Below are 27,635 nucleotides of genomic sequence, written 5' to 3' on the forward strand. Positions count from 1 at the left end.
TTGGAAATTAAATAACCATGAAGCTGGGAATTTGTTCAACACAAATCAGTTAACACACAATGTGTGTCATGTAGCTGCCCTTGACTGATCATGAGGTAGGAACCTAGTCAGAGGCTTTTATTGGAAAATCATTTTTGGCAGGTCCTACTACAAATGAGAATGAGGTTAGTGCTCATTTCAGCTGGGATAATTCTCTTCACACTAGCTGGTATGGGACTGTGGTTTGGACTGTGCTGGGAACTGTGTTGATAATTCAAGTACGTTTTGGTTGTTCATAGAAACAAGTGCCAACAAGAAGTACCAGTATTTGCATTATTTAATACAGGGTATCCCAATCTGACAAATGTCTCCACTTAGCTCTACCAGGAGGTGAAACCTTGAGTTGCTGAGGATAGACTTGGGCAATAAGCAGTACACTGCTGAGTGGCAACAGCTGGGCACAGTGGATCTTTCTGTTTCCTTGGCCCAGGGCAATACATCAGACTGAACCCAGTGACAGAGAAGTTTGTGGAACTCACACATTCCAAAACAACCCCAGCTCATCCCACCCAGCTCACTTCCAAATGACACAGAGACTAGGGACAGGAATATCCTAACCACTTTCTAGGTTAACATACTCTAAAGCCCCCCGAGTTCCACATGATTGTTTTCATTCTTTAAATAGATATTCACTCACTGAATCCATCACTGACTGACAATACTTTAACCTTAAGAAAAATCACAAGTATCTAACCCAAGGTTGTTCTCTATGATAAGGCATTCTAAAATAATTAGTATGCAAAAAGACACATCTAAAATAGTATCTGCCCTTGTTGGCTCAGGAACTGTGTGGTGAACACCATGGACTAAGCACAGCACTGCATGAAAAATCTAGTAAAATTAGCTGCCTGTGCTCTGCAGATTATACCATGGCTGCCTGTTTTATCCAAAGCTGACCACACAGCTAAAAATTAAAATCTGCAAAGACAGATATTGGACAAGTGAATCTTGCCCTTTTTTTTTTAATTAACATGTCATAGAGAAAAAGCAAGGAAGACTAAAAAAAAAAAAAAATCAATAAACTGCTAGTCAGCACTCTAATGATATACCTTGGCATTACCAAGATGTATGCAATACTATTCACAAAGGAAACTAAATAAAAAATGCAGAGGGACAATATTAATTGCAACTGAAGAAAATATGAAAATAAATAAATTTAGGGGGAAAAAAAGAAAAAGGCAACTATAAGGGAAAAGAGATGGAATGAAAAAATAAACAAGGAAAAACATTTCCCCTGTTTTGTCAAAATATGGAACCCTAGTAGAGTTTTCTCTACTTCTCTTATAAATGTTTCATCTATCCATATAGGCATTTTAAAAAGCTTGCTCCTTAAAAGAGGGAGGGTGAGCAATTGCATGAATTCATCACTGTGAAGTTTTTCACCAGAGAACTGTGCACTTACTGACACTCAATACAAGGGTCCAACTTCTCTGACACATAGTGTCTGTAGATTTACTCAACACCTTTAGAAACACAGCCTGGCCTCCAAACATCTTATGAATGTTTTTCTTTTCCCCTGCTATTTGCCAAGTTACTTCTCTTCAGAAAAAACACAGCACTTTTAATTATTATTGTGTCAATCTCTAACTACATCCTGTTTAATTTCCATCATCTCACTATGTTAATCAGAGCACTTTAGCTGAAACAGGTAAGCCATAGAATTTGAGACAGATTTCCACATGTCAAAACCACCTTCTGCTACTTGTTTGCTCATTTTTAAATTACCTGGCAACAACCTGCATGATTGTAGAAACACTTGATTTACATTTATTTAATACTGGAAACATGCTATGGGGGTTTCATGGTTGAGTGTGGTTGATAAAGATACCTTACCTTGAAAAACTGAAAATGTTTTATACTTTTTTTCTTGACATTTCTCAGCTATAGAAAATTAAGAAAAACACCACGCCCTCTTTTTTTTCCCCCTCTAAAACACAAATGCAAAGCCAACAGGCTTTAATTTGTCAATCTGTTTTTCTAATGCAAGACTAGCAGTCCAGCTTAAGTTTCATTACTTCTGGACAGGTGTGAAGGGCCACTGTATGTCAAACAAGATATGCCACTGCACGTATCTTGGTTTCAGACATGAAATAAATCAACTCCTAGTTTACTTAATTATCACTTATTTTCACACCGTATTACCCTTTTTCAATGGGTTTGACATATAGAACAAGAAAGTGAAATAGAATACTCGTCACTTTGACATCAAGCTATCATTTTGTCTCTGTCTGGGATGAACAGAAATGCAATAAATTTCTCTGCAGAACTCTTAAATTACAACTTTTTCTTGCAAACTTTAGACCACTGAGGGAATAAGGCACTTCCCACCTGGTTGTTTTGAGCCAATCAACTGTTCCTCTGCTCTCCTTCAATACACTAGGCGCTTTATTTATTTCCCTAACCTCCCAGTACAAGATGCAACTTTGCTTTTCTATAAGATGAGCGAATCTGAAGAGAAGGCTTTTCATTGCCATGCTGAACTGATAATATTTGTTCCATTAGCAGTGTGAATGCTCCCAAACATCTGGTCTCCACAGTTCTCTACTGTAAGAACACTCCTGCTGCTCAGTATAAGTTTCAGCCAAGAGTTTTTAAGTTCTTTACAAGAAAATAGATGTGGTGCATGGACCATGTAATTTGATTTTGTTTCATGGGATGGCATGCATTCCAATTTATCTTTGTTAAGCATGAAAATATGCTGATTTTTAAACTGAAAAGCCCAACTAACACATTTCAGAAGCTGGAATTCAGGGATCACTTTGCAGTCTGTGTTTTTGTGACCTCCTGGATTCCAATCAATTAGAACCAGAGATGAAAGCCTCTGGGTGGTCAAGTAGTTTTCTAACAGCCAAGTGTTTATCAAAGGATAAAAGTTTAATTAAATACACAAAGTCAAAGTGCCTCAATTATGATAGAGTTATAAAACATTACTTGATTATGTTCTGTATGTTCAATATCACCCCTTTCATATCTGCTATCTAATTAAAGTTTTATGTCTTTATGTTGCACATTGGTGGCCAGGACTTCCACTTCTGAATGTGGACAAAAAAATCCTAAATGTTACCAGCTAAGTAATTTATTTTGTACCAGCAGTCCCTGTAAATCTTGGTACTATGGGCTTAGCATGTCTGAAACCTTACAATCACCATCTGAAAATAAAAAATGTAAAAAAATGAGGAAATTTTATGCCAGTTAAATCCAAGATGTACATAGATTCCATAGATATAATCATTAGCAACGTTCCTATTTCTTCTGGAAATCCCTAAATTCATCTTAATGTGAGAGCATGTTAATAAATAATTAAGCAGATTTTGGCTTATCATTTAATATAATCAAATTAGTTATTATTTAGTTTGCAATTTTCAACATAAATGTGAACACTGCAATTCATGTCTCTCTAACCATCAAAGCAAAATATCAACTTTAGGGCCTGAATGACAAAATTTCTATACAATTATTTTCAACAAAGCTCTACATGAAAACTCCTGGAGTGATATATATATATATATATATTCACAGTAAAAGGTGTAGAAAATTGGAAGAAAGCTTCAAGTTAAAGTGTGTCTCTACAGCCACTTCTCTGTTTTAGAACTAACACTGAAGTTAACTCAAATAATCTATGTACTTCAAGCCATCCTTCATAAAACACAGAATCATAGAATTGTTTGAAAAGACCTCTAAATTCACCAAGTTAACCCAGCACTGCCAGATCTACCACTAAATCACATCCACAAGCACCACACCCATGTACCTTTTAAATAACTCCAGGGATGGTGACTCAAACACTTCCCTGGACAGCCTGTCCCAATGCTTGATCCTTGTTTCAGCTACCTATAGAATATTTTAGGACAGCATTTTTTTGCCCCTCTGCTTTCTGATGTATTTATTGTATTCACCAATGAAAGGATGCTGTGGAAACTACAACTAAATTAGGTTTATTTTTAGAGCTCACAAGCCCTAACACCATATATTCATTTATTCAGTCAGGGGATGGAAGGAAACTTATACAAAAGATTTTTTGGCTCTTTTCCTTTATAGCTACCTTAATGTTTAATTAAAAGGCTGTAAGTTGGTTTTATTTTCCACATAAAATAATGCAAGTAAAAAAAAGTGAGGAACACAGAATACACCTGTTGTTAGCAAACTTGCCAAGCAAGTTATACATATTCATGAGAGAAGGTTCCTACAGACAGACGTGACCTACATTGAGACTCACAGATGTGTTGAGGGATGGGCACGCACAGCACAGCATTTACTGACTGCTCCTTCTTAGCAGATTTTGTGTTATAAACAGAAATCTCTTACATGTAAAGAGGAACACCAAGGGGATAAGAAGGAGGAAGGTGGGGAAAACTAGTAATAATGACACTGTCCTGGTGTCGACAAAATGTTACACTAGCAAAAGATTTTACTGTTGAGAGCACAATTTCTGATTTTAGATGTGACAAATGAACTGACAGAAAAATAACACCAAAATATAAGAATCAGCTCTGTTTCTAAGATACCTGATTAACTGTAATGCTGAGACTTTGCAGGCAGTTATTAATTCCTCCCAGTCAGACCTTCATGCCTAATAAAAAAGTCCCTGGCACAATTAGGACAGACAATAATTCAAACTTTCCCAGGGTGGCTATAAATAACTACTTACCAGAATATGGAATAGACTACATTTATTTTATTAATATCTGTTAATTACCACACAGAATTTAGACTAATGTGTTGGGAGTAACATCCTGACACTGTAATTGACTTGAGTATTTGCCCACAATATTCTATGCATTTATGTGTGTTTGTCTTCAGGGCTGGAGCTGCTAAAAACGCCACTGAAATTACCCAGTCTCTTATTCATGAAACATTTTAATTACTACCTTATGCTCTTCATTTTTTCCATTACTGCAGGCAATAATGAAACACGTGTGATTTCATTCTATTCTCTTCTGTGCTTTCTCACCAAAGAATCCTGCCTTGTTTAGTCACTACTAAGTGAAATAACATTACAGCCAAATCTCTAGCGTCTTTTTCTAAATATAATAATAAATACCATACTTCCTCACATTTCAATAGATCTCACTGTAAAAAATGCTCTAAATTTTCAATCTTCAGTATTTCAATCAATTTCCAGATTTCCAGCAGTCTATGTTCAAGCACAGTTATACCATTTTAAGAAAATACACAATATTCTGCAACTTTTATATGAAGCAGGAATTTAACTGCTGACTTACTCAGGGTCAAGTGGAGACTTCTCCACTGAAGATTTGGCTCATTCATCTCAGGTAGTGGTCCACAATTTGCAATCTGATGCTCATACAACAACCCCAGCACCATGTAATCTTCCAGATTTTTGGAAACCTCACCTCCCAATGCTGGCAAACATCAGCTTATACAAATATAAAAAAGCAGATGGTATTCAGATAATTCTCTCTTTGGTCTAAAAAACCATCTTTAGCCCCAAATAAACTTTTTCTCCTTGTACAGAAAGAGTAATCTTGCCAATTATTACTACAAACAAGCAAAACAAGGCTTTCACAATGTGAGATTCTAGAGAAGAAAGTATCATAGAGAAGAGCCTCCGAGGAAGGATTAAGGATTCAGTTTTAGGTCCTGATATTTTTATTAAGCACTTAACTGATTAGAAATGATCAACCAGAAAACAAAGTAAAGGGATTAAATCTATGTCTTTTTTTTTTTTTTTTTTTTTTTTACTTGTTTCCAGAGTTCAGTTTCTTTAAAAATAGCAACAAAACCTAATTCCAAAAAACATGTTTGTGTTTTAACTTGGGAGGGTCATGGAAAACTACAATAATGAGCTGGAAAAGAGGACAGGTTACAGAAAATATCAATAGACAATCAGTTTCAGTATCTTCTTTGCTGTTCCTATTTCACAATAAAGACAAAGCATGAAAATGTACTTTCAATATTCTGTTTTCAGTTTACCTTAGTTCTTTCCAAGCTCAGCTGTGTGCTCAACCACTTCAGTAATAAACCTCTCCTTCTGTCTAATTCAGGATAGTGATAATGTTTCTGGATACCAATGATCCACTACTCCAATGTGACTCCCAGTAGTATTTAAAACATGCAGCTTCTTGAGTATGATTCAAATATGTGTCCTAGTTGGAAGGTTAATTAAAGTATGATTCTATCTGTTTTTCCAGTTGTAAAGGTCAGTATCCAGATTGAACCTACACTGAAATGAAATTAACCTTTTGCATTCAAAGAAAATAGATCTGCTGAAACCACTGAACTGTGATACATGCAAGCACTACAGCACATAGCTTACCCATCCATATTAGAGACAAACTAAGGAGGAAAGATAAGGACAAACTGACAGAACTTCTGAAAACAGTGCCAATTAGCAGGATGATGACTACAACCTCATACTGTGATTACACGGAGAAACTTCACTAGTGATAAAAGATGAAAATATAATCACCAATAACAGCTCTGATACAATTTCTCTTTTAAAAGTAATGCACACATGATTCAGTTGGACAGGACAGTGGAGGCCCCTCCCCATAATTTGTAAAAAGAGAGTCACAAGGACAGTCCCTGTGAATGTGAACGTCTCAGTCATTAAATTCTCTCAGCCTGCACTACTCACAGCGAGCATGAAGTGAGATCACTTCCTCCCCTGCATTATGCTTCAGGGAAATTGGATTAAAATGTGCTCAGAAGACTCAGATAAAGCAGAAGATTAAGTGCTACACAGGTAAAATATGTTAAGCCTGTGTGATGTAAAGGATCTATAAGGCAAAGAAGAACAGCTCTTTGTGTAAGGAGATCCATGTGGGAGAGAAGTTGTGTAAATGTCCCAGCTCTTCTCATACAACAGACAACACCATCCCCCTGGGGTCACTCTCTCACTGTGATATATTCACATGGTTCAACTGCCTCTGCAAGTAACTGGAAAGGAGAAATAGCACAGCTAGATCTTCTTCCCTTCTCAGGTCTGTATTTGAGCTGCTCAGTAAGAATCTCCACAGTGTAAGGAGAGAGCAAGTGAGTTTGGTTCCTACCTGCAGAAATGTTAGGGAATACTTCCAGTAAAAAAAAAAACACTTAATGTAGCCCTGCTGTCAGTCCCTCAGTGGTGTCATGGCAAAAATTAGCACCAGGAGCCTGAATCAGCTACAGGATGGGACAGATTCAAGGAAGAAATCCCCATCCTGCCTCTGAGATGCTCAGTCAGTACCAAGAATCTACTGTTCCACTTTAAACATAAAAAGAACAGATACTTTTATACCATTCCAGATCACTTCTGCAATGCACTCCTGCCCTTTGAGTGCCCTCCTGGATGCAGCTTTGAGTTCAGATTTACATCAGCTTCTCAGTTCAGTTTTGACTGTGCACTTCTCCAAGGGCTACAGCTGGTACAAGTTCTTTTGTGGTGCTAAGAATCTGCGACATGGAATTGGAGCAGTGAATGCAAAGCTGTGTTTTTACAAGGGCTTACTGGAATGTGAGAATAGATAGTGGGATATTAGTAACTTCACCTGCATCCTAAAATAAATGTGTTCCAATACCTGTAAGTTATTTACCTATTTAAGAGAGTCAAACATTTACCTCATAATCCACTGAGGTGCTCCCTTCGCTGGCACTGAATCAGGCATCCGAGCTGTGCACTGATCTCCATGACAACAAGCTTCCATATTTGGCAACTAAAAAAACTCAGGTAAATTAAGGGCAATTCACCCTCCTCTCTTACTCCTAGGTACTTTAAAAAGCATAAAGAGTAAATAATGACAAATACAAGAAATGGCTCATGATATTTTTAGCAATGAAAATAACACAAAACAGAACCGCCATTAAAATGTTTTTCAGTTATTTCAATTAATTAATTATAACAAGATTCACATTTATTAAATATACACTTAAAAAGAACTGCAGTCTGTCAGCTCTGCTGTAACAACTGCTGTACAGAAATTCCACAATACAACAAATTTTTTACTTAGACAAAAATAAAAAAAAGTAAAACAAGTGTTTTCCTCTCAAAGGTTCTTTGCCTTTCCCTTAATCTTACCTTTGCAAATTCACCTTGGCCACCACGAAACACTATTTTCCTGCTTACCATTAACCACCCATTGCCTTTTCCTCTATTATGCTCTAAGTTTCCTGTGAAATAGTTTGTCAATTAAGCTAATCAAGATCTTAGTTTCATCATTCTGAACAGATTTTTTGTTGTTGTTGTTGGAGGTGAGCAAGTTTTTTTTCATCGTGGTATGCTTTGAAAAATTTTGCTGAGCACCCCAATATAGTTCTGAACTAACGTGAATTTAGAGATCACTTCTACATGAGATTAAGGAGAATCATTATCAGAAACTATATCCACTCAGTAAGTACCTTCCTAATGGGCAGGATAATCAAGAATAATAGTTTTCTTTCTCATTCTAATTTAATAGGCCATAGAGAAAACTATAGTGTAGCATACTAGTAACTCCTTCCTTTTTTTATGTCCTTAACTCATCTAACAAAAGTTTCAGAAAAGTTTATTTAAATACTTCAACTTCTTTTTAAAAAGATCTTTGGTGAATTTAGTAAAGGTTCCAGATACACTTTGATAAATGAAGCCAGATGCTAAATAGCAATGTGGGAATAAAATTTCATATGATGCCAGCGAAGAGGGATGGAGGGAAAAGGGAGAAGAGTTATGCTATCTATGCCTCATGTTGTGACTCTGGAGAATAATTATACTGAAAACCCTGCTGAGTAGATTAGTGCTATAAAATTTCATTAGACACTGCACTCAGTATAATACAGAAAACTGGGAGGAACTGAATGAAAAAACAAGAAATAAGAACAAGATAAAATAGAAATAAAAGAAAGAGCTGATCTTTATTAGTCCTAAATATCTCTAATGGTCCTAGAAACTTAATTCATAGCCCCACAAGCCCTTAAAATGAAAAGAGACTTCAGAGGAAACATTTAAGGAAGGACATACAGTCTCAGTGGCTTTAGGAAAAGAACCGGGACTATCAACAACATGGACAAATATTAATTGTCTTTGCAGCCTCTTGCCCCCAAGTTTAACTTTTTTTGTGGGAAAGAAAGAGAAGATTAACTCCACATAAAGCAAGGAAAGACCTTCACATTTTGGTGCTGACAAAATGATAATTCAGCCCAACCATTAAATTAAATCATGCACTCCATACAGTACCTCACAACTTGTTCTTCTGGGAACTGAATTATACCTCATTAGTCAACTTTCCCTTTCTGGAACCCTAAGTTTTTCATCCTTACCCCAGATGAGTAGCAACTTGACATTGTTAATCAGATCATAACAAAAAAAAATAAAATCCTGCATTATGAGAAAGTCATAATACTTCTAAACCAGTTTGCTATGACATCCAGTATGTGCATGGTCTTTCCTCACTGCTCAGCAGTCTATCCTTATCTTTCCTTGAGCTGAAGGCTATTTCCAGTTTTGCTACTTTTTCTTTCTTTTCTTTCCCCCCAGGCCTTGAAGATTAGGCTCAAACCTCAAAATATAAACCAAATCTTTTTGAGTTGAAATTTCTGAAATCTAGACAAATTTATAGTGTTACAGAATTTTTGTCCAGGCCTTAATATTGATTTACATGGCCTCATTCCTGTGATTTACTATCATATTTATCAGTTCTCACACTTATAGTTTCAAAGAATATAGATTTTAATCCTGCAGAAGATTCTCCTGAGGAATGCATAACAGCACACTGACCAACTTTCTTAAAGTGTTTATTTTGGATGCTATAAAACCTATTTTAAATTGCCATCTCTAACTTTCAGTATTTGCAGTGGTAAAACAAAATAAAGAAACAAACAAAAACCTAACCAGCTTTGTACTAATTTTTTTCACTTTTTGTATCATGTAAAGTTTTTATATCATGTAAAGCTCATGGAAGCTCCTTCCTGAACTTTCAGCTTTAGTGTCTTCAAAAGCAACTAATTTCTACCTGAAAACTTAAGTTCTTTACTTGCCTGAACAATTCCTTATTTTCCAAATTAAAATTGTAATTGCTATTCCTATGACATGACACATTTGGTTTAGCACAGTATTTCATATATAACAACTTTTAATCCAAATTCTTCAATAACAGGTTTCTTTTTAAGCCTTTTATTAACCGACACTAAAAGAAATATGCATCCTTTCTGAAAACTATCAGGGAATTGTAATCATTGTGCTAGGCATTGATGAGATCACATCTACAATAGCATGTGCAAGGACATAAACATAAGAAAGATTAATTGAAACTGAACTGGGGCTACAAAGGCAGCATAATGACTAGAGAAAGCCAACACTCCTAGAAAGGCTTAAAGAGTTTGACTGGTTTAGATTACCAAAATTATGGCCAAAATGAGACAGCTGGTGTGTATAAAGGTATAGCTGCAGTAGGTAACTAGGGGTGGGACAATTTAAGATAAGCCACTGTTTGCACAAAATAAATGGTCTTAAAATATCCACAGAGTAAATTTAGGTAGGACACAGAATATACTTAATTGCTAGAAGCACAATTTTCCAGTAAAAGGATAAAAAAGAAAACTGTTAATAATAAATCAAAGAATAACGTGAAAATTATAACAGCACGTGACTGGAATCCATGATGGAGTACACCACCTCTAAACACATATTTTATTTTGGAAATAATGTTTTGTAGCTTTCATTAGAGAGAGTGATTAATTTTCCCCAAAATTGCTGCTTAGTAGGAAATTTTTCTTTCTAACAATCTGCTTTCCACTAGAAATACAAGTTTTTAAAACTTCAAATTATTAACATCAATAAAACAAATTTTTGTTTCAAACTTGGCCAATATGTAGAATAATAAATAGCCTGAGCAATGCTACCAATGCACAAATTACCCAGGTTTTGGGTTTGAAATTCATATGAAGCACAAAATGGCACAAGCATTTTACTGCCTTCTGCTCTCAAGCAACTCTGTAAGTACAACTTCTCAGAGGTCAAACTACATCTTTTAGAAAGACAGCTTCTTAAGGATTTTGTGGCTATAATATGCAAAATACAGTATCAGTAAGGCTGTTGTGGTAACTAACATGAGTATCAAAAATCTGGCTCTACATTCCCCTGTTTCAAACACAGAAGCTCAATTTTCGACTGAAAGCTTAGATATACATTTATTTTAACTGGGCAGAAGAACTCAATTTACAGCAAGAAACACACATTTTTTAACTCTAGGTATTTTGCTAAGAGCATTCTTCAGGAACATGATGCAAAATTACATACTATATTCAAGATGGAAATCTAGTACTAAATCAAACCTGAGATTAATAGTTATTTCTTTTATAATTTATGATTTCCTGTCCACTGAATAATCCTTTAGGATCAACTGAACTTACCCCTTTTTTTAGCTAGCCAGTTTCAAAATAATTAACAAACACATAATCCTTGACTCTGTATCTCCTCAGCATTTTCAAAACTGCTCAAGAAACTTATTAGCCACAGAAAGGATTTGGGTTTCTCTAATCTGGCATTTCCCTTTGTTCATCCAAAGGTTATTTCCATTCATTGTTACCTTTCTCCTCAAACATATTTCTGACTTTTCATTCTGCCTTTCACACACTAAACACTCCAACAAAACTGTATTTGTGAATATCCACTCAAATGAACATTGAAAGTTTAGCTACTTTTTAGCTGAATATTTGTTGCCTTGTACAGCAATTGCCTGTTAAATTTTAAAAGCAATCACTAGTATTTGTAATAAATACACATTTTGTAAATTTTTCTTTAGAAAAATTGCCAACAAAACTATTCTTATACAGATAAACTTTTTTATTCCAAATATTCTCTATGCCAACGGACCATTATCCCCAGCTATGACACAACCTTGCAAGATGTTTCCATTAAAATTTTATAACTCTATGAATCCTTGATTCCCTCATCTTTTGAAAGTGACAGTTAATTCCATTATTTAAATCTTACTCTCAGAAGCTATTATTCAAAGGTATAAAAATAAACTAAGTTCTGGACTGCTCTTTTTAAAATACCACTATTTGAGTATATTATTTGAGTAAATATAGCAAACCAGACTGACTCCCAATGTTTTGTAATGAATTTTGCATCTTGCTATTACTTTAATACTTTGAAGTAGCACAACTTTCAACTCAACCCATAGGAGAAATTAGGCAGAAAAACTGTAAAGGAGACTTCACTAGAGCACATTCATTCATTAATAAAAAAGATGTATTTTATTTATGGGGTAAAGTTTCTTCTTCCCCTGCAGCATTTCTGTACTTCACAGATGATTCCTCAACTGTCAGCTCAGTTGACATAAAGTTATAAACACAAACTGTTCCAAAGTCTGTACCACTTCACATACAAATTTAATAAACAATGCAAACACCAAAATACATCAGCTTTGATTTTGTAACACCGTGTATTTCACCAGTATATTGCTACAAAACATACTAAATTGCAAGCGATACCCATAAACCCTGTACCTTAGGATACTGGTGAACATCTAAACTCTCACCTCTGTTTATTCTGTTCAGCTCTGGTAATAGGATATAACATTGGATTTCCTCATTTGATTTGGGTTCAATGTTGAGCACTCAATTAAAAAAATTGAAATCTGCCAGGCTGTTAGAACTCTGATTGCCCACAACCTAAACCAGAAATGAAACGAGAAATTCACTTAACTTGTGACACCAGCGCAACATTAGAAGCATCAAAGTTAATTTTACTGTCAAAATCAAACCATGTTTCACAGCACTGCTTTAACCCAGCAGAATTCCAAAATTACAGTCTCTGACAAATAAACAAGTTCACCTAATGACATGTGTTTCAATACTCACAGCTGATGTGAGATTGCAATGACTCTGCAGTACATGATGAGGTAAGAAATTTAAAAGAAAACCCAACCATTTTATTCTTCCCTAAATGAAGGGGATCCAGATAGGCTGATATTTTTTCCTTTTTTGAAAGAATCTTGGTTACACACCTGCAGCTCTGGAACTGACTGCTGATACACACTGCCTTGCTACGGTGCAGATTGCAATGCAGGACGCGTGAGATTGGTCCATTAGTGCATTATCTCCTCTCTATGCTCAGCATTCTGCTTATCTTATCAACCAAATGCAATGGTGCCACCAGTGATTCATTCAGGCTTGATTTATAATACAGAAAATAACATCTAAAACTTCCATTCAATTTGGTAACAACATCAAAGGCTTTAATGCAAATCTACATATGGAGTGTAAAGCTTCAGCTTGAATGATGTGAATTGCTTATCATTGGTTTCTTTTATTTCACTAGTAAACTGAACCCTGCAACGTGGGCATGGCTAGACAGCCACAAAATTGCTATGAAGCCATTGGAATACTGGAAAGACACAACAGAATAATAGAAAGTGCCTGATGATACACTCAAGTGCCTTGTGAATGCTGCTATCAGTGCTCATAGTGAGTCCTGCGCCAGCCCACTGTCAGAAGGCTGGAACACAACCTGAAAACTCTGAGATATATTTTTAAGTCAATTTCTGTTTAAGGAAAAAAAAAATATTACTGACCCTGAACATACCCTAATCCCTACCCTAACAGTCTAAGCATGCTTAGAGCTATTAAAGTAAAAATATTAATTTTAAAAGTTAATTTTTATTTCCCTAGTAAATTAAATCTTTATATTTCCCTAGCTTTCTTTTCTTTTGTAAAAGGTTTTGTTTACCTTCATGCAAAACTCTAAGTTTTCTTTTTCAAAACTTCCTTTTTTTCAAAAATGTACTTAAATCACTCTGTACTTGAATTCCTTTGCTGACTGAACTTTAAAAAGCATGATATAATATGGCAAAATTATTTCTTATCCTCATGGATAAATTTGGAAATTCGGGATAGATAATATTGCTGGTGCCATGGGAGAATTGCAAATTTTGCACTACATGTAAGCAATGTAAAATTTGTATCTTAGCTTGTTTTCAACTAATTGATTTCCACTAATTGAGTAGTGGAAACGAGAAGCAAAGTATACCCAAGTACTTTATTTAGGGTGTTATTTTTAAACCATTGAAGTATCACATTAACTTCAAGTATTTGATCATATGGCTGGATGTAGCACTACTTGTAATTCAGTGCTGACATTTTAACATACACAAACAACACAGCATATGTTCATATTTAGCAATCTATCAGGAACTTAGTGTCCTTTTTTTTAGCTCTCTAAATTACTGGAATTAATAGGTTTTTGATAATCTCTTAGTGCATACCTGAAAGAAGTAGTATTATGGTTAACAAGAACCTTGACATCTTGGAAGTTATGAAACCTAGCACACTTTGGCATAGTAAACATACAACTAAACAAGAATTTATCACAGATGTATAAAATCATTGAAAAATAACTTTTTTAATTAAGTACTCGCACTTATACATCCTAGTGCCTGTGGGACAGAGAAGTGCAGACAGCACATTTAATATTCCTCCTAACCTATCAAGACCCAAGCTATTCCGAAAACAGGTTGAACACTTCAAAAGTGCTCGAACACAAAACCCAAGCATCTCATTGCTATTATACCACTTAAAACCCTTAGTTTTAAAATATTCTGAAGCTGCTGTTAAAAAACAACAAAATAATATTCACATAATTTATGGAAGGCATGAATAAAAAACATGCTTTTAAGTGCAAGTACTAATTAATGGACTCCACAAGTAAGAAGAGGAAGAAAAAAATCAACATAAAACATGGAATCATAGAAAAACTCTTCCCAGTGATATTATATTAATTGCCTATGCAAGTTTACCAAACAAGAAAAAAAAATTGTGCCTCTAAGTAGGGAATAATTTAGTTTAAAAAGTATGTAAACTAAAGAGGTCACCTGCAGCCCTGGATTCAGAAGCAGTCTGACAATCCTCTGCTGCTTTCACATAGAGCCTGCATTCAGTCCTTTCTCCCTGCACAGCTGCACATCATGATCACCACCCTTTCAGCTTTCATCACATTAAAATCACATCAAAAATGTTAATTTTTGTTTTCCAGTGAGAGCTTTCAATGACAACACGTGACTCCAGTCAAGCTGTTGAATATAAAGCCTTTTCCATGTTTGCATGGTAAATCACCTGTTTGCTTAAATCATGAAGAAAACTGAAAGACTAGTTTCCATATAAATATGTACGGTATAAAAATAACTACTTTGAAATCAAACTAAGATTCAGGTCAGACTTTGGAAAGTTAAATTCCCAGCAATTATTAGAGTGCACAGGTATTGCAGAGAGTCTGCATAAATTATTCTGTCCCATACCAAAATAAAAATTTGACCTCTAGCTAAGTGTTCCAGGCAATGCCAAAGAATCTAGTACTCTGTAAGCAATACACAATGCTGAGGCATCTCAAATTCAGGTTATGTGAGACACATCAACTACTTTTGAAACACATAAGACTATTCTGACCTGCTGAGTTTACAGATACAAGAAGACAGGATGAGTGTTTTAGTGATGCTTTTTGTACACACATATCATAGAAGATCTGTCTTCAAATAGAATCACGAACCTTTTAGTTTCACCTTTGATTATGCCTGATGTGAGAGACTCTACTGCCTAAGTACCAAGAACTAGCCTGGGAACAAAATTATTAATTTAACTTTTTCCTGCATGTGTTCAGAGAAAGGTTTACAAGAAGTGATAATCAAGGACAAAGACTCCTCCAGAGATTCTAGCTCCAAGAACCTTTCTGCCTAAGCATTTTCAAAAACCAAAAATTCTTGGTTAATTTTTAACCTAAAATCATCCCCCAGACTCATTCAGTACTTTGATACTAAAAAAAATTAAAGGGGGGGGAAGTCATCAGTTTTTATTTACACTGAACTTCCACCTCCTTCCTCAAATCCCTCAACCATCAAGTCAGCAGCCCAGGAAAAGCTGCTGTTCTCTTCCCCCTTGCAAAGAATGGTGAAAGTGACACAAGCACAACCTCTGTGAAGGCCAAACACACACATCTGGGTGGGAATCCCAGATGAGCCCGCTGACGATTCATCTTGTCCTGGCCTCTCATTCCTGAGGGGACCAGGCACAGCACCAAGGCTGCAGCCAGCAGTGGGATCTGCTGACATGGAGCAGTTTATGTCACCTGCTACTCTGCCATTCAACTGGAATTTCCGCACCCATGAATTTGCTGACGGATTGCATCCTGCTCTGGTTATTTCGAAATCCACTGCAGGGAAACATGAAATTAGGAGCAGCACTCTGCTTGAAATTGTTTTGAAGGTATTTCACATTCTTTCAAAACAGAAAAAAAAAAAAACCAAACAGGTGTTTCAAAGACTCTGAGTTTAATTTCTTTGATTTTAACTATCAAAGGGGTAGAATGCATAATTTTGGAGATAGTATCAGTAAGGGACAATGATTTTCTCCTTTGAAAAAATTACACAGCAGTCTCAAAATTGTACAGAAACAGCAAAGACATGCCAAGCCCCAGGGACTCCTCCAATTTTTTAATATGGCCTAAGAAAGAGGCATAAAGGGCACTCTTTCTAAATCCATGAAAGAGTTGACAATTTATTTCAATATGCATCTCAGTGGGAGCCCAGGGATTTCATTAACAATAACAAGCAGTACACTTCTTCACACAATCCAGTAATTAAATCTGGAATTCTGCCAGAGAAATTGGTAAATTTTAAAATTTAATGTTCAATAGATATTAAAAGCAATGCAACTGATGAAATTATTGAAAGTAGATACTTTTATCAGCTGTTAAATGCCCTGTGTCATCCCCTCTTCAGTTTTAGGAAGCACGTCACAGAAATGTTGAGATTTGTATTCTTCTAAAGACATCAGTTGCTTTTGAAGGAGACATGACTATTTTTATGTCCATCTTTTTTAGATGGAGCAAGATGGAAAGCGCTCACATTTGAATTTCACTATTGCTTTCTCACTGTTCAACACTTGGACAAAACAGAACAATACACAACAATTCCAGTGGCAGCACAATATTTCACTTTTAGGAGCACAGTGAATAATATCAACTTCTGCCATATTGAAGCATCTTTTAACACCAAAATGCAATTTATGCCTTATTTTGTATCATACTCAGCCTCACATGAAAATATTAAGCTTGTAGCTATAGCAAGAAGCAAACTTAATATGAATTACAAACATATTTGTATGCTACTTCATATTTTATATTCTGATGTGTTTATTTGAAAGCTCCATTAACTACTCAGTGCAACAAGAGGTAATGTCATTGCTGTCCAGGAATTGAGTGATAAATGGAATGGTGAAGTCTCATGATTTGCATTTACAAAACAAGGCACCTGGAAAAGATAAATTAAAAACTACACAAGAAAAGAAATTTCCTGGGGAAAAAAGAAAATAAATTTGAACAGAGGAGCAATCTGTTTTGCAGACCCACATTTTTGCTCCTTGCAGATCTCTAAAATACTGATTAGGCCCAGGTTGGCTTATCCCACAAGATCTGACAAGATCACAGCTCATGGCAGTATGAAAAGTTAATTTCCTTTGTTAATTGCTCATTGCTACTGCATGGAGTGAGACAAATGGAATAGGGAAAAGGAATTAAAAAAAAATAAGATTACAGTACTTCCAGCAAGTCCAAGTATATTTAGCTTTTCTCATCCCTCAGTTCACATGCACATATATGTTTTAGAGACACACTTTAAACAACACATGGCTAAGGAGTATTGCTATGAACATGTTTACATACCTTATCCATTGAAAAAGGTGCCCTTCTACAGCAATAAAATGAACAGTTGGCTAGATTTCTCATCTCAGCTCACCAAGTATTAATATGATTACCATCTTGCAACCAAGAGAACTACTCAGGTAGAAAGAGTTGGGTGCTCTATCAATATCAGTCATGTATCTTTAATTATTGAACCTTCTACAGCGGATTTTCAGGCATGAAACTGGTTTTGCCCAAATCTATTCTAATCTGAAAATCAGACAAGATTTTTTAAATCAGAACAGAAATATTTCTAATGTTTAGTATTTAAGCTTTGACTTTAAATTTATTGAAAAATTATACAGAGTCGATAAAATGAAAGGTAAAATAGTAGAAAAATGGTGCTCAAAACCTTCCCCTCTTCCCACAAAGATATCTGTGCTGTCCATTGCTGAGGCTTTGAAATTTGAAAAGCAAATCCTACAATAATTCCCTCCTAATAGAAAAGACCTTTAGAACTGGGGAAGACAGATGTGCACAGCTGAGACTGGGTGGGAAATAATGGGATAGGGAACGATGGGAAATCAGGAAGGGCAATGTAGAATATTCTAAATGTGATTTTCAAGTTTGAAGTGTTTGAAAGGTTTTATTTTTTACTTTTTCAAAGGAGAGCTTAGAACACAATTCTGAAAACTTAAACCTCAACTTCAACTAAATTTTTTTAAAACTTTTCTAAGCAAAGGAACTCAACAATGACTCAACTTCTATTAACAATAAATTTACTTCTTACAACACAAAGCAGAAGTCATGGTTTTGTTCAAAAGGTGAGCTTTACAGAACTCAGTACAAAAATATATGTTTGCAAGAAAAAAGTATTTGCATGAACATCAAAAACAGCTTCATGATTGTGGAAAGTTTCATCACAGATATCTCTTGATGGCATAGGTTTTAGTGAGGATTATAAAGCCATTTCAACTACACTGTTTCCATTAAAATAACAATCTCCATTAAAATAACAATTTCTTGAGCAGACATGTTATTCACAGACATCCTGCTGAATCTAATTTTTTAATATTGTTTTAAAGATAACCTACAGGTCAAATGCATGGGAATACATTAAATTTTCACTCTCAGCTTTCTAAATAATTTATTTAAAAAGCTGTCATTTCTTAGCCTTGAGCTTCATTTAATACTATGTCTGAAGGAGAAAGGAGTGAGCATGTAAACGCCCTGGTTTTCAGTATCATATATATAATTCTCCTCACACACTCCATTTAGAAAAAAACCCAGTAAAATGTCTTTTCTCTCCTCATTCTTTCTCATGGCACAGAAAACTTAGCAGCAATTTAATTCTCATGTCTGATATGGAAATATTAATCCTTTCCCAAAATCTTTATAAATTTCATATTATCGAAAAAATAATGTAAATGTTCTGATTTCTTGTTTTATGTAAATAACTATAATAGCAATAACAACAGCAATACTAGCAGTAGCAATGTCTGCTAGTAAAATTGAAGTAGCCTGAGGTGGCTAATGGAATAATGTAAAGACTCAGCCAATAAATCTTGAAGCAGTTACATTTCTTGGTGTCTGCAATCAGTCCAAGGCAAATGGAAGGTTTAGGAAATAACTAAAACAGAAACTGCAAAACTTTACATCATTCATGTGTGCCACAAGTTACTGATTCTTGATTTTCTTATGTCATGTTTTTGTTTATATCATTTTTCAGATTTCAAGGTGTCTAAACACTAAACCTGAGATTGTGGTAGTGTGCAGAAAGCCCTAAAGAAGTGCTCAGCTTGTCTGGACAGAGATGTCTACACCACCACTGACAATTCTGTGGTAACACAGATGTAATTTTGTAGGTAATGTGTTTGAGTTATTTGGAAAAAAAAATAAAATTTTGTGAATCAAAGTAGACACTACTACCTACAGTGAAAAACCAGAAGCTACTAAGCTGCACTGGAGAACTGTCTTGCTTTGTTTTCAGCAATAATGAATTAAAATAAATATATTTTGCTTATTATTATACACACAGCCACAGAAGAGTTTATCCCATGGAGTCTACTCCATTTATCTTTGCCTTTAAACTGTATCTAATAAAATAATGTATGAAAATACTCAAAAGTGCATTACCTCATTTAATTCGAGTAAATACATTAGGTTTTTAAGAGAAGTTCTAACAGTTTAAGTTAAAAATTATATTGACTTTACCAGAGAGTTATTGCTGCAAGTCTGCAAGCATTTCAGAATGCTTTTTAGCTTATTTCTCTGCGGGAGGCAATCTGTATTAAAGCAAAATAAAAACTTGCAATCAGAAAAATTCAGCCTGTCAATATAGAACAAAGAACATACAGGTCAAGTCTCATCCAACCCACTACACCATTTCAAAGGTGAAAAAGTCACTAGTGGACTTGGTCTGATCCCCTAACAGAAAACAATTCTCAGATATTCTTCCACCTTTATACATATTTTGATAAAGGAAGAGTTTACCTGAACCATGCAATTAAAAAAATGAAAAATAGAACACAAAACCTCCAGACAGCGGCCCCTAGAAACAAAATTCCTACTGCTATAATCTCTAAATGACAAAAAAAAAAAAAAAAAAATTCAAAAAATGAAAGAGGTTTTTTCCTTGAAGTGAATTTTTTTTTTTTGATTGCTGTTTAATTAAAGTCCATGCTGGACTCCAAGCCACATTTTAATGCAGACAATTTGTTGGCCATTCTGGAATGCATGAATGCACAGGTTTGCACAGACCCCATTCTGACTGGCCTGTATTTGGTTAATTGCCTCCCAAAAACAAACACATAGATAGCCAAACCTTGTAGAATTTTCTCATGTAACAAAACTAAATTGCTTTCAGTTATTTCTTTTTACCTGCAAGAAACCAGTTGCTTTACCAACCACTTGGAATTGAAAATAAATATGCAAAATTGCTACAGAAATTGCATACGTTATGCATCTGATGAGCTGATGAGCAGTGAATTTCCCATGTCAGGCACTGACTGACCAAAGCATTAACTTGTGTTACTGTACTGTAACCCACACTGTCAAAAGCCTCTTTGCAAATGGTTCTTCAAACTCTGAACACTGAGTTGAAAAATCTTTCATACCTGACCTCACTAAGAAAACTCATGTAAAAAGATGATTTTTTTTTTCTTTTAAAGAAGAACAGATCATGTTTTCATGGATGATACTGTAGGTAAAATTTCTTGATTCAACCCTATAAATGAAGATGTATTACTTGAAAACTTGTTGTCCATGTTAAACAAAAAAGTTTTAGGCCACTTACAGCATTTAAAGAAAGTTTTAATGTTCCACTTTGCAGAATTCTTTTCTTTATTAGTATTTTAATCACTTTTTGCATCCGTGGGAAAAAGATTTCCAAAATGTACATTTACTTTAATTATGTCATACTGTATGTTCTCTAAGTCTCTTTTGAGAAAGAAACATGATCAATATACAAGATTCAAGCAGGAAAAATGAATGTTCCAATGACTAAAGTAGAGCAAGATGTCTGTTTGCGATTCCTGTCAATGATGTTGCATATAAAAACTTTGGTTTGCTTAGAACAGACCTTGAAAAACAACAGATTAGTGATAAATACCTCAAAAAAACTTTTACACTGTATTTTAAACATACTCGCATGCCAAAAGTGTAGGCACCCATAGAACATGAAAACTGCATTTAGCTGGAAGTGTCAACACAGTGAATATTCAGCTAATTGATATTGCTTACTACAGGAGCCAAGGTGAACTATGAATAGGGTGAGATAAAGCATTTGGAAGAAAACAAACTTTCTTAAGGGAACAAATGAAGTCAGAATTGTACAAGATACTTGTCAAAGTGGAGTTGACATCTGTCAGTATTTACAATACAGTATTCACCTTTTTCCTTTATTATCTTCCTCATTCCATTTTCTCTCTCTGTTTTACATAATAACATTTTTTTTAAATCCTATCTGACTCACCCTCCCATTATTTAAAAAAATTTCACTGTAGGACCTTGATATCAGTAACATCAGCTCTGATATGCATCACTTCACACATTCTAAACATATAACTTCTACCAGTTCCCTGAAAGGATGACCATTTTTACTGAAATCCCAAAATAATGACTTAAACCCGAAATTTATCTTCACCCATTTGAAAACACCCCTCTTGATTAGAGACCAGGATTTTCAGATAGGGAGCACCATTAGGCATTTATGATACTGGGACATTACCATTTCTTTAAAAATTACATGAGTGTCTTGAACTAGCTACTCACAAGATGAGAGTTTTATAATCTCAGTTCTAAACAAAATGGCTTTAACCCACAATAGCAACAAAACTGAAGGGAAATCATGCTTAGTCTACATAAAATACTCAACCTATCCCATACTACTGTAGTTCAATGCACATAATTATTGATGGTTTGACAATTTAGTAATTATTCATGCAATTATAATTTAAATTGATTAATTGAATAGCTCATTTTTCTGCATTTTGTTTTTATCAGTTGTTATTAACATTTCAGAAGCATTAATATTTATAGATTACAAAGATTACATGAAGCAATTAACACATTTTGGAATATTATTACCGAGCGAAAACAAACATCAAACACAATTCAATAAACACGAGTTTCCATTATACAAAAACTAATTCAATTATTTCAGCATCAAATAGGTAAAACATAATGTAATATAGATACAGTTTTGATGCACCCCACTACTGACAGAGCACCGTGGGAGCTCTCAGAAGCACCTGCACTGCTGTTGTTGTCTTCCTCTACTGTGAGTTTGTAATTAGATGGAGCAGCATCAATGCACCTCTGCTCAATGACCTCATTACCATAAATTTCACTACACCTAAGTTTGTTCTGCGTGCCTTCAAATTTACTCAAGTCAGAGCCTGTACTCAAGAGCTGCTCTGTGAACTACAAACAGTAACAACCCTGCAGATATCTTGGTTTTGGGGGTTTTCCTTTTCCTCGTTTGTTTGGGAGGTTCTTTGTCTAAGGAGAACACAAGTTCAAATTAATGGTCTCTACAGCAAATAAGCTTTATCTACAACAGCTTTTTATCCCACAATACACCTTTCCCCTTTATTTACATATTTGTCTAACATAATTATTCCAATGGCTAGTGAAAATGCCAATTATGGACTGACCGAGAGTAGAAATAGTCCTACAAGAGATTCTTCTCTAGGACTTAGGACCATGTGAGGAGCCAAATAATATCCAGGAAGAGTAAAACAGGATTGCAGGGAATTAATACCATCTTCTATGTTCTTCAATTTAATTTTTTTCTCTTAGTATTTGTTCCTTCACATTTTTGATTTTTTTTTTCCTTTCTTTTAACTTTTTTTCTTTTTTAAACTTTTTTTTCTTTTCTTCTTTTAAAGAAAGAAAGGGAGGCAAAGTTTCTACAAGCTACCAAATTAATTTCTGTGGAAGGAATAAAAGTTCATAGAAAAAGGACATAATCTGTCATTTTCAATTCGAATATTTTATAGCCAACTATCTTTTTTTTAAAAAAAAAGATATTTTAATGTGATTTTTACATACACAGTTTAGCATCCTAATCTTAAAACAAAACCAAAAGTCTTTCTAGGGCAACTGTTTAGTATCCTAGCAAATATTTCCTTTAGAAAGAGGGAAAAAACCTACATGGACAGAAAATCAGAGACAGAAAAAAGCTAACAAAAATGTCATAGCAAATATTTCCATTTCCATTCCAAATTTCAAGTACCACAGACATGGGATTTATGTAACCCCCCAACATAAAATCACACAGCAGCCTAAGTCATGTTATTGCCAAGATTATGGTCTTCACCTTCAGTTTAAATTTCCCCTTCTTAACCTTATCCTGTTACTCCCATCTCATACTTTATGCAAGGGCCAGGGGGAGGGAATAACAGATTAACCCCAGAGGTAATTAGCCTAACAAGGTCACAAGCAGTTTTTTCTCAGTCAGCAGAGTCAACACAAGTGATTATGGTTAGTATCCACATACAGCCATCTCTGACCACATAGCCATGTTAATGAAATTGATAGGACTGGCATTTGTAAGACAAATATTTGAACACCTCTGAAATTGCAGCAGGGTGCCTGGTTCATCCAGCTATCTGTATCTCCTGTGGATCAAACACTAAACTGAAGCCTGTCTGTTGATTCATCTTGAGAAAAAAAAAACTAGGTCTTTGCTATATTTTCTCCTCCTTCCTTGTGTTAATTATCCAAAGTTATTAATCCTTCCACTATTAACCAGGATAAGTCTAACACCTTTGTCTCTAGAGGATTGAAGCACCTTACTATTTTAAGTGAAATTTCATCTCAAGCGTTCATTAGTTCACATTAATGAGGATGAAATAATATAGCAGAAATTACTTTGACAAAGTCACATGGAAGTTACATACAACAGATGTCAATGCTTTAACCTGCACAATAATCATGATTCCTTTCCTCTCCTGCACTCTCTGTTGCTGCTTTTTGTTTGAAAGGAACACCACAATTCCAGCTGCAATGGCAAGTGTTCAGTGACACTGACAATACAAAACAGGGACATTCGATTCCAGAGATTTCCCAGACCATACTTTTGGAAGAATCTGCTCATAAAGGTTATATTTTATTTGAAGGTATGATATCTCCCCAGACCCTATTCCACCTCAGTTCTCCATCAAAATCACAAAGAAAGGGAATCCCACGTGTTGCAGATTTCAAGAGCCCTACTTAATCTTCTGTGCTACAGACGCCTCTATGCGATAAAAGGAAGGAGGACGGAGAGCTGCCACGAGGACTCAGGCTGTCCCCAGCCGGGCTAGGTGCTCACATCACAGCCCTGACATGTGCAGGCCCATTATCTGCAGGAAAGCACAGAGCTGGAGCACAGAGCTGCTGAATGTGCGCTGAAATGGACCCGCGAGGCTCGGGCACAGCAGTGGGAGCGCCGCTGCAGAGCCGTGCTGCACTGTGCAGCCTCTAGGACACAAAACCAACACCTCACCAATTCAGCACTGGGAAGACTTTTACTGAGGCGGGCAAAGCAGAGGAATACATCAGGGATGCATCTAGGGAGATACACAGCTCCCTATAGCTGTGCAACTTTCCTCTTCTTTCACCCCGTCTGTAACAAAACTTCTGTACTGATATGAATGCAGGAAATGGCTTCTAGGTGTGCAGGTACAACCCTATTTTCCTCTTAAGAATATATTCTGCAGCAATCATTACTCTGCAAACCACTTCAGAGTGAGAATGAATCCTGTTGCAGAAACTTAAATGATTAGGTAAAATTTAAACTAGCAGGTTTGAAATACACACACATATATATACACACTACACAAACTTAGATGCACATATTCACATTTGCATATTTTCAAGCCTGCAAATGGTATCAGCATAGATTATTTAAACAAATTATGCATACATATTTCTGTTTACAGCATTGAGTTACACAAACTGCAGTAGTCAGCACAGTAGAGAGCCTATCCTTAAGCTGTTGCTGGATCTTTTAATTCAAGTGGTATGGGACAGCAAAATATCATAAAAATACTAGGGAACCTGAGGAATGGGAGTATAAATAAACTTGCACTTTAATTTAAGTGTTACCTTGAGATTTTTAACGAGATAAAGTGCATTATCATCTTCCACCACCAACTTTTTTCCTTTTTTTTTTCCTAATATGATATGCTTTCATAGCTTTCCTTGCTGGTATTACTCTGGCAATAATGGTAATAACTCTGATGCTTCCTATCATCTTGACTTTCCCACTATGGTGTGTGTGCTCACTTAATGATGGGACTGAAGGCTTCACTGAATGAGAATAACTCAATTTCACCTTATAAAAAACTTAGGTTAATTACTTGGCCCTGTCTGATTTTCTCATTTTCAAGAACTCATTTGCCAGATAGAAACTAAATGGTCATCTGGCAATTCCCTCTTGTTTCAGTATCTGTAACACTACATCACATAACCTGAAGTTTTACATACTTCAAATATAAGACTTTTATGAACATATGAAAAATTTCTAGATAAATAATTTATTGAACTTTCAGTCAAAAGTTATGGGAAATCGTCTAATGTAGTCAGACACAGCTCTCATCCTCAAAGCTAAAAAATTAATAGGTGTTAAATTCTACATTGAAATGAATGCTCCTTTTCCCCAGGTGAAAGATTAATGGCAGCTTCAATTATACAAAAAGGAAACAAATTATGAATAATTTATATGAAATAGATTTGAAGCAATTTTATGGGCACATGTTGCTGTGAGACACTAGATGCATGAAATATTCTGGGGAAAATAAAGAGTTAAATACAACCTATTCAAACAGTGACACAGAAATTTAACACATTTTATGTCAATGTCTTTTTATAGTAATTTTATCTAGAGAAAAATATTCTATTGCAAATTTCACTGATAATAAATGCAGAAACCTAACAGCTAAAAAACCTGAAATATAATTTGAGTTATAAAGCCAAATAAAACATAGAAGTATAACAACAGTAATATTAATAATGATAATGACAATATTTCAACTTTATTGCATTATTGAATCCAGCATTCAGATAAGCTTTTCTTTTTTCCTCAATATTAAAGTTATTTTTGTGCATACAAATTCAAAATACCATTAATTTTCTAAGCCTCTGTTTTTGGTTAGAAAAGGCAAAATGAAAATTCTTTAAGTGAGGATTGTCATTTTAAGCCTGCCATAGAGGAAGTCTAACTGAAATCACCGTTCAAATATGTAAAAACTTGACCATATCTTCGTCAGTCATAAATAATGAAGTGACACTGGTGGAAACTTACCCAAAAACTTTTGCCCACATCTACCCTGCTCTAATTGTTTATGTATGCATAGAAAAGGAGCACAAATGAGCTCTTAACAACTTTACATCCTCGCTATGTATCACATTCACAGTGAGAACGTAGAAGGTGACGGTAACCAAGGTTACAACTGCTAATTGGTTTAAATATAAGGAAAATCAACAAGATTGGCCTGGGGTGCCATGGCTCCTGAGGCCACTGCCAGCTTAGGCTAATCCTGTAAATTGTAAAGCAATACATTGTTAAAACAATTGCCCTGCTGGGCAGCATGCTGCACTGTGCAGAAGGATGTGGAACACCTACAGCACAAGGAGCAGTTTTCATAACTTTTCCATGAACAGATACTTAGGGAAATCATATCATTTATTATACTTATGAACAATTCTACACCTTTTAAAATTACATTTCTCTGCATAATCTCTCTTCCATAGTTTTACTCACATGTACACATTGTTTGGCTATTATATTAATGTCACTACCATATTTTTTTAATCAGTTTATAGAGACCTTTGTAGGTATGGTATTGTGGATCTTCTAGCTGGTTCTGCAGCCTTATTCATAAAATCTACTTAATAGTTATAGAAATAAGATGATAATTTGGAAGAAAACTCCACATTCTTAGATAATTACTCTTTTCTCACATCTAGTTTTTGAGTTTTAAATTACATGGTTTTCTTATAACAAATTAAAATACAGATCTTAAACATCTCATCACTCCCTGTCAGATTAACAGTTCAAGGCTTGTAGTATAAAAGGAAACTTAGATGTACCCTATTTCACAATATTTTCAAGGAATTACATTATCTTGATGAAAATCAGGCAGCTAAACACTTCAAACTCAGATGAAGAACTCCTTCTTATTCTGAAATTAAGTTTGGGTGTTTAGATAAAGATCCCAGATACAAGGAATGGTTAGGGCTAGATGGGACCTTTAAAGATCATTTAGTGATAAATCATTCTTACACTATTAGAATCTCACATAGTTAGCAAAAACTTACAGTTAAATCCCAGATACTTGCTTTATCATCATTGGAGGAGAACCTCTACTGGTTTTGGCTGGAATAGAGTTAAATTTGATCATCGCAGCTCGCATGGGGCTACACTTTCAGTTTTTGCAGGAAACAGTGTTAGTAACTCAGGGCTGCTTCATTTTTTGCTAAGCAAGGCTTACATCCAAGAACATTTCTGCTCCTTACCCCA

General features: G+C 35.2%; 1 protein-coding gene across 9 annotated transcripts in view; it reads right to left on the reverse strand.

Annotated features, from left to right (window-relative positions):
• MARCHF1 (E3 ubiquitin-protein ligase MARCHF1) overlaps positions 1–27,635 on the reverse strand; it is a 224,396-nt gene that overhangs the window by 51,281 nt on the left and 145,480 nt on the right. The gene's annotated exons all lie outside the window — the stretch shown is intronic.

Source organism: Zonotrichia albicollis, chromosome 5 (genome assembly GCF_047830755.1).
Source record: "Zonotrichia albicollis isolate bZonAlb1 chromosome 5, bZonAlb1.hap1, whole genome shotgun sequence".
NCBI lineage: Eukaryota > Metazoa > Chordata > Aves > Passeriformes > Passerellidae > Zonotrichia > Zonotrichia albicollis.